This window comes from Bison bison, unplaced genomic scaffold, assembly GCF_000754665.1.
Source record: "Bison bison bison isolate TAMUID 2011002044 unplaced genomic scaffold, Bison_UMD1.0 scf7180017860456, whole genome shotgun sequence".
NCBI lineage: Eukaryota > Metazoa > Chordata > Mammalia > Artiodactyla > Bovidae > Bison > Bison bison.
In genome coordinates, this window is record NW_011491028.1 from 537,467 (window position 1) to 546,749 (window position 9,283).

Here is a 9,283-nt window from a genome sequence, read left to right on the forward strand (position 1 = left end):
CTCCAAAATCACTGCAGATGGTGATTGCAGCCATGAAATTAAAAGATGCTTACTCCTTGGAAGGAAAATTATGACCAACCTAGATAGCATATTGAAAAGCAGAGACATTACTTTGCCAACAAAGGTTCGTCTAGTCAAGGCTATGGTTTTTCCTGTGGTCATGTATGGATGTGAGAGTTGGACTGTGAAGAAGGCTGAGCACCAAAGAATTGATGCTTTTGAACTGTGGTGTTGGAGAAGACTCTTGAGAGTCTCTTGGACTGCAAGGAGATCCAACCAGTCCATCCTAAAGGAGATCAGTCCTGGGTGTTCTTTGGAAGGAATGATGCTAAAGCTGAAACTCCAGTACTTTGGCCACCTCATGCGAAGAGTTGACTCATTGGAAAAGACCCTGATGCTGGGAGGGATTGGGGGCAGGAGGAGAAGGGGACGACAGAGGATGAGATGGATGGATGGCATCACCGACTCAATGGATGTGAGTTTGAGTGAACTCCGGGAGATGGTGATGGACAGGGAGGCCTGGCGTACTGCGATTCATGGGGTCGCAAAGAGTCGGACACAACTGAGCGACTGAACTGAATTGAACTGAACTGAACATTACCATCAACTGCTGCTACTGCTGCTAAGTCGCTTCAGTCGTGTCCGACTCTGTGCGACCCCATAGACGGCAGCCCACCAGGCTCCCCTGTCCCTGGGATTCTCCAGGCAAGAATACTGGAGTGGGTTGCCATTTCCTTCTCCAAAGCATGAAGGTGAAAAGTGAAAGTGAAGTAGTTCAGTCCTGTCCAACTCTGAGTGACCCCATTGACTGCAGCCTACCGGGCTCCTCCGTCCATGGGATTTTCCAGGCAAGAGTACTGGAGTGGGGTGCCATTGCCTTTTCCGATTACCATCAAAACATTTGCTATTCCTTCCTACCCATGCTCCATCCTGCGTGAGAGTTATGCTGTCACACCCACTGAGGGTTGAGCCCCATGGCTGTCTTGGCCCTTGGACTTGTAAATAACAATGACATGTGCCATTTCCAGGCAGAAATGGAAACCAAATGCCTGCTTCTACCATCTCTCTTTTCTTTTTGCATGAGATCAACCTGTCCCAGTTAGGGCTGCCACTTCTGCCTTGGTCACAGAGGGAAAAGGACATGGAGCCAATCTCAGCTCACCTGCGGAGAACCAAACAGGAGTCAGAAATAAACCTTCCTCTGTTGTTGGCTTCTAAAATGTTGGTTTTACTTGTTACTGCAGCATAATTTAGCCTGAACTGATACACCCTCTTTTCACCCCTTAAGTACCACCCTCTCTCGCCCTTTTAGGACACACACACTTTGTACAGAGAGCACCTTTGTAAAGTTGAGAAACAGCGCTCCCCATCATCAGTTGTATTATACTCCCTCTCCTGCATTGAAGAGGCCAACCTTCATCAGAGGTTAGTACTTTAAATAAGGCATTTAAATAAGGTACTTAGGGTTGACCAACTTGACCCTTATTTTTTTTTTCCTTTAAACATTTGTAGAACGTGTCCCATGTCAAAGTCTGGACATCTAGAGGTTTAAAAAATCCAAGCCTTGGTCCTGGTCTTTAGAAATCTTAAAGAGTCTGATGCATTCAGATGCTGTGTATCTAATGCAGGAGACACAAGTTTGATCCCTGGGTCAGGAAGATTCTCTGGGGAAGGAAATGGAAACCCACTCAAGTATTCTTGGCTGGAAACCCCCCATCGACAGAAGAGCCTGGCAAGCTATAGTCCATGCAAAGAGTCGGACACGACTGAGCGACTGAACAACAGCATATCCTAACAGCTCTAAAAGAAAGCAGTGTCGGGTGGTGAAGGAGAGTGCAACTTTGACGAAGGTGTCTGTAGGTGTTCATATGGGTGTTGCCGTTTTGTTGTATGCTTGAGATGTTCTTTAAGTATTGTTGCTTTCTTAGTTAAGCTTATCTTCCTTTCTCCATGTCTTAGCGTGTATTTATTGTGCCACTTAATTGTACTATGTGCTAGGCTTCCTTATTCTCAGTATGTAGTTTTTAGTCAAACAGTGTATACTGACTCACTCACTGAGTGTATGCCCTTTCTTTCTGACATATGGTGTAAACTCTTTGGGCTTCCCTGGTGGCTCAGCTGGTAAAGAATCCGCCTGCAATGCGGGAGACCTGGGTTCCATCCCCGGGTTGGGAAGATCCCCTGGAGGAAGAAATGGCCACCCACTCCATTATTCTTGCCTGGAGAATTCCATGGACAGAGGAGCCTGACAGGCCTCAGTCCATGGGATTGCAAACTCTTTAACTTCTTCACCTCAATTTTTCCCCATAACTTAAGTTGCTTGCTGCTGCTAAGTCACTTCAGTCGTGTCTGACTCTGTGCAACCCCACAGACGGCAGCCCACCAGGCTCCCCCATCCCTGGGATTCTCCAGGCAAGAACACTGGAGTGGGTTGCTTAACACACTATTAAAACAAAATTATATTCTTAATAAATGATTGACTCTTTTCTTTGGTTTTTCCCACTCTCAAGTTTTTAGCTCTTCTTACCATGATATATGAAGTGAAGTTCATGGTTGTTAATCCATGTGCTTGTTTTTTTTCTTCTTCTTCTTCTTCTTCTTCTTCTGGTATCTGATGTGCTTAAGGCTCTGCATGGGAGAACCAGTTTGTCTTGGCTTAGTAACACCTTACCTCAATTTGGAATAATTTCCAGATGACTTGTCATATTTCAGATCACATGCCTAATAGTGTGACTAATGACTAGTCCTGGGTTTGGATGATGGAGTAAATCCAGAAGCTTTCACAAGTCTGTCTGGCCAGCGGTTGCTAGGTTAAGACAGTGTACAATCTAGCCATACTTTTGCTTTATGACTGAATTCAACTGTTTTCTCTCATATTACTTCTGGCCATCTCTCGAGTTTGATTTCAAAAGGCATAACAACGTTAATTTATTATTAAAGTCCCCTCTTAGATCAAGGGCTTTTAAACTTTTTGTCCAAGATGCACAGAAGGAAGGGACTGTCCACCTCCATCAGATGAGAAGGAAGACTCAGGGACCTGCCATAATTTATCACTAATGGTCTGCTTTTAGGTTGGGTGATGGATTTATGATTGTCGATTTTATTATTATTTTTCCTGACCAATATGTTAAATATATTCTCTTATATGTAATAAATACTCCTTAACCAAACACATTTTTAAAAATGTGATATACAGCTGAAGTTGTAAAGTGCATCCATCACATTTGTTTTGGCAGAACTGATTTACCTCAGTTATTTTTGCAATCTTAATCTTTTTTAAAACACCTAAGTGCCCTCTTATAGTGCCATCTTTTTTCAACAGGGCAAAACAAATTTTCTATGAAGACAGTATCTATAGACACTTAATTTTCAGATGATCTTCATGTCAATACCAGCATTTGTATAACTTAAGGTTTCCCCAGAGAAATATTTTCTTTTGTTTTGCCACAGAGAAATACCTTTTCTTGGGAAGATATAGAAAGTTGATGTCTGGCTATTGACTATGACTGCCCACTAGTTCCTTCTCTTCTCTGCAGGGAAATTTAGATACTTACAGAGTTGGCAATGTTAGCTCAGCTCTCAGTCACCTGAACTAAAAGCCCACTCTTGTCTGGCTGCTATGGATATCGGACAGAATACTGCCGGCTCTGGGGTCGGACATTCATAGCTCTGAAGCAGGCTGTGACACGTCTTCATGATTGACCTTAGGCTTCAAAACCTTCTCGAACGCTCAGTTTCCTCATGTGTTCAGTACAGTTGTTAAAACCTGCCTTGCTGTACTGTGTACAGATTAAATGTCAAGTGATATGCGCACGATGGAAGCCACCATCATGATTAGATCCTCAGTAAATGAATTCAATTGCGCATGTTTTTCTTGCTGTAGGTGAAATTTCAAGTACATTTTCCTATAGGAACAATGTTATGAATGGGGTTTGAGTATCATATTAGAACTATTAACATTATACCTCAGATAAATCATGAGTTAAATAGGCCTTTAAAGACTGGCCAGAGAAGCCAGTCTCTCTACATCTGGTCTCTAGTGAAATGCATTTCAAGTGCCACAGAAGAGTTCATTAACTTTAAAGTTCATTAAACAACTTTCAGAATGTAATTTATTGCCAGATTGAAGACTGTTTAGATAAGCTTTTGTGTTAGACTTGAAATGGAATTTCTTGATAGGTGCTGATGTTTGGGGGACAGACAAAGGAGCCCTGCTTTCTACTTCTGGGAAGTAAACACCTTCTGGAGAACTTAGTTGCTCTAGGTAGTTCTAGTATAAACTAGTCAGTCATGGGACCTTGGCCCCTGGGGTGGCTATATGGCCCACGCTGACCAGCGTGAGTTTTTCTTCAGAAATTTTAAGATTATAACTATGGAATAGTCCCACTTAGTGCCAGAGCTGGGAGTTAAGTGGAAGAAGGCAGATTTTAGGAAGGGAGAACAAAGCCAACATGTAGAAGCAAAGATGTCCTCTTGTCCTGGTGGAGTTCACAGTGGCCCTAAAGCCCAGCCACCCCTGTGGCTTTCACGTTGCTAGCCCTGATGGCTCAGCAGGTAAAGAATCTACCTGCAATGCAGGAGACACAGGAGACGCGGGTTTGATCCCTGTATTGGGGAGATCCACTGGAGGAGGAAATGGGCAACCTGCTCCAGTATTCTTGCCTGAAAAATTCCATGGACAGAGGAGCCTGGTGGGCTACAGTCCGTGGGGTTGCAAAGAGTTGGACATGACTGAGCGACTAAGCACAGTCAGTCGATCTATCTTACTTTTGCCTCTGCTGCTTCAAGTGCCATGACACCTGCAAGTTAAAGAATACTAATCAATTTGGTTGTTTATATTTGGAATATTTAAGAAGTGTGTCTTTGTCATGAGCAGTTATAATAAATGTAATTGCATAGTAGGGCAGCTGATTTATCACAGCTCTTTTAAAACAACGATAGTGTTTATTCCCATTTATAAAAGTAGAACTGTATTAGCACTTATCAAAAGATATGAGTGACTCTGTATGGATGAGAATGACTCTTGAATAGAGGCTTGCTCTAATGCAAATGTCATATAATTTTTTATTTTAAACCATATAAGCAAATGGAAACTTATGATGGTTCTAACAGTTATATGTTGCCTCGGACAACTGCAATGTGCTAACTTTTATGCTTAGGAGCACTTTAAGGTAAACAGGTAAGATATTTCTATTTAAGGAGGAATTGGTCTTTGGTAAGATTGTCAAATATGTATGTATGTGTTCCTTATTTGAAAGGGAAGATAGAATGACTTAGTCTCTCTGTTCTTGTGAGTGGGTTAGTATTTGGGGAACTGAGATGGTATGTGCTGACACTCTTTTGTAAACTGTACTTCCTTTTAGGAAGTATCAGATTTGCTTTCTCAGTAGTGGCATTCTTTATTGTTGGAACATGTCGTAAAGAGCAAAGACTCACATCTGTCGCTTGGGTTCTGATTGCCAACTGGGTTGAACAGCTATAATATTTGTGTATTCTTGATGTATCAGCAGTTAAAAGGAAAGTTTTCCTTTCTCCTTTGTGGCTGTTATATAACTTAAACACCATTATATCAACAACGGCTATTTATTCAGAATCTGCTGGGTCCTGGGGAGACAAGGCCTCTGAAACACTGTCTCTGTCTCCAGTGGACTTTTGTCATCTGAGAGAGAAAAGCCAGAGATTTCAAACAGAAGGAAGACACTTAGGCTCTCTGTTAGTTTTGAGATGGAGGTATTAAAGAATAAATCTGTAGGCATTTGGAAGAGAGGAGAGTTCCCTGGGATTTGAACCAGTCAACAGAGTTCCAGAAGAGGAAGGGGTTTGAGAGGTTCTGAAAGGTGGTAACTTGTAAGGAGAGTGGGAGAGATAGAGGCCATGGCGTGGGCCCAGGTGTGGAAGTGGTAATGTGCCCGTTGCTTTAGAGGGACTAGAAGTAGGCTGGTGGGATTATTTGGCCATAGGTTTTTTAAGTGGAAGATGGGGGCTGAAGAGGTGAAAGCCAGCTTTTGAATAACTGAACATCATGGCCCCCAGTGCTGGGAAGGATTGAGGGTAGGAGGAGAAGGGGGAGGCAGAGGATGAGATGGTTAGATGGTATCACCGACTCAATGGACATGGGTTTGAGCAAACTCTGGGAGATAGTGAAGGACAGGGAAGCCTGGTGTGCTGCAGTCCATGGGGTCGCAGAGTCGGACACAACTTAGCAACTAAACAACAGCAGCAGCATGGCGTTGGGATTGGAGCTAATTGTTTCTTTTTTTTTAACCATAGATTGCAAAGTACAAAGATTGTCATTTTAACTTTGGACAACAAAGATACCCTAGAAATAGTGACCCTTTTTCTATTGAGACCATTCTGATAACGTTGGTAATTGTGTCCTTATTTCCAAAGCATAAGGATCATTGTAAACATCTTTCAGGTGCTTTGAACTATGATCACAGGTGCACTTATTTATGAACCTTCCTTCTTCTTGAATGGAGCACCCACTCTATACATTTTCAGCTTGACTGGATCCCAGATAATAGAAACAACCTAGAGTATCTCTGTCTTTTCCTGTGTGGGTTACCTTTCCCGTCCTCTTTTATCTACGTGTGGCTGCACACATGCATACAGTTGCATATTTTATTCTATTTTTTATTTTATTTTTTGGCCATGCTTCACGGCATTTGGGATCTTAATTCCCCCAAAAGGGACTGAACCCACGCTGTGCATTGGAAGTATGAAGTCTTAACCACTGGGCCACCAAGCAAGTCCCCAACTGCACATTTTAAACTGCAAGGTTATGAAGCTTATTGAGTTGCTCATATTCACATAGGTTTTATGTATATGTATACACACACATATATATATATAGTCTTTTCATATAATATAAAAGAGTTATAGTTCTTGATGTAACAGCCAACATATTATCAGCTTGGCCAGTATAATTGACAATAATGGTTTCATAAGCAGAAAATCAATGTGCCTAAAAATCAGTATTAATTTCAATGACTGTTTGAAGAAAGTTGCCTGCAATGCACATGTTTTCCTTTTGATTTCTACGACAAAACTCTACTTGTTTAACTGATAAGAGAGAGGAAGCGTTTATGATATGATGGCATGCTGGACTCTGACAGTTATCACGTGACAGTGATGTCCTGGAAGCAGAGAGGATTGGACCTGGCAGCAGGAGCAGCAGTTAGGAGACTGAACTTTAGTGACCCTGGCATGAGGGTCACTTGAACCAGAATGGAAAAACCAGTACAAATATGAAAGACATTAAGAAGCTGTCGTCATGCCGGGTGATAGGGAATTGTCAATAGGGAGGGAGGGAGCACAGATGATTCTAGAATTTAATTTACAATGTCTAAGACCATAAAATTAGCATTATAAGGAATATGAGAGTCAAGAGAGATTTATCAGTTTCATCATCTAGGATATAGGCCCAGTTTATGTGAATCCCTTGGACTGCAAGGAGATCAAACTAGGCAATCCTAAAGGAAATCAGTCCTGAATATTCACTGGAAGGACTGATGCTCAAGCTGAAGCTCCAATACTTTGGCCTCCTGATGCGAAGAACTGACTCCTTCGAAAAGACCCTGATGTTGGGAAAGATTCAAGGCAGGAGAATGGGACGACAGAGGATGAGATGGTTGGATGGCATCACTGACTGGATGGACATGATTTTGAGTAAGCTCCAGGAGTTGGCGATGGACAGGGAAGCCTGACTGCAGTTCATAGGCTCGCAAAGAGTCGGACATGACCAAGCAACTGACTGACTGACTGACTGACTGACTATGCCTGTTGCCAGGGTTAAATTTTAGGTCATAGGCTTATCTTGTGCCTGCCTTGTTTGGGGTCGTAACTTGCTCTTAAAAATGAAAGAATGCTTAGGAATCTGCAGAGAGAGATGAAGCAGTTTACGCAGGGCCACGTACCTGATCACTTACTGGCAGAGCTGGGATGAGGACAGGACCTTTGGACAATCCTGGTGAAGCGTTCTTTCTATTCTTCCATGATGGTTCACAGAAAAGAGTAGCATTTTATAAAAAGCCCTGGATCTCCCTTGAGATTTTATCTTTGCCTTAAAAGAGTATTTTAAAGAAATCCTGGCCTATGGAATGATCGATCGGTTTTAAACAAATACAAGGAAGTTAAATTTAGGAGATCTTCTCCAAAGCCAAGTGGTTTAATTGGTAACTTAAAAAATAAAAAAATTATTCCTCTGAAAAACTCTGCCCCCACTAGTAATCAACTGGTGCTCAGGACCTAGCAGTTCTGTGGGCTCCTGATTTGCCAATTCCAAACTACTTAAAGTTTCTCTTTTTAATCTTTCTATTCCAAAATAGTGTTCAGGGTACAGTGACCCAGATAGAATGAATATTTCCAAAATCATGCTTACTTTTTAAAAATTGGTTTAACTGTGGCATAAGTGGAATCATTCCAATTCTAAGCTTTTTTTTTTTTTTCCTTTCTTGCTACTAATTAAATTTCTCTGGTAAAACAAGAACACCAAATTCAATAATTCTAAACCAAAAGCTCCTTGAGTTTTTTTTTACCGCTTAAATAAGGAACACTCACACCATGCAAATACCAAAGAACTATTTGAGTTAGAAAATTTTTTGGATATTTTAACTTAACCAGAATTTAAACAGAAAAATTACGGGCCAGTTTGTCCACAAGTTTGGAGATTTTGAGTCCCAACTCAGAGGGACAGACAACATTGTCTGACTGCCTAGTCTACATGCCACTGTGTCAAATAGTCGACCTGTATTATTATATATACTCTGTCCAGCAAAGTGCTGGATTTTGTCTCCCTCATTGCAGATAATTAACCCCACAAGACCAAACAGTGTCAGAGGTTAGATCTCGATCTTGGAGGTTAGATCCCAATCTGCTCTGACGCCAGATTCCAAGCTCATTACATCCAGGATCGCTGCCTAACTCAATTAACTTTTACAAAGTAACAGAAATTAACATGTCCACTGATCAAGTTAGTTATCATAACAGAATTTATCCTTGTTTTTCGTGACGTTGTGAAAGGCTTAAGTTTCCCCCTCCCAAAAAAAAGGTCTGTAAAAGGCTCCTAAACCTGACATAAATCAAGAAAAGCAAGTTCCGCCTTAACGGACTGTGAACACGCTTATTGGACGCTTATTGGTTAGGATCGCACGGGCTGACTCATTTCTTTTTTGCTGTGTTAGAGGGCCACCCCCTGAATTCCAAAAAAAAAAAAAAAACCTCTGCCGCCCGGCCACACCCGTGGGTTCCTTGCCGGAGCCTCTGGGGTTAGACCCGGCGTGTC

The 9,283-nt window shown here is 41.9% G+C and overlaps 1 protein-coding gene across 20 annotated transcripts in view; it reads left to right on the forward strand.

Moving 5' to 3' along the window:
- SGMS1 (sphingomyelin synthase 1) overlaps positions 1-9,283 on the forward strand; it is a 330,390-nt gene that overhangs the window by 213,322 nt on the left and 107,785 nt on the right. For 18 of the 20 annotated variants that reach the window (XM_010832194.1, XM_010832198.1, XM_010832201.1 and 15 more), the window contains one exon: positions 1,313-1,425. The exons of the other annotated variants lie outside the window; for them this stretch is intronic. The gene's annotated coding sequence lies outside the window, so the exon portion shown is untranslated. The remainder of the gene's footprint in view (positions 1-1,312; positions 1,426-9,283) is intronic. 20 annotated transcript variants of the gene reach the window in all.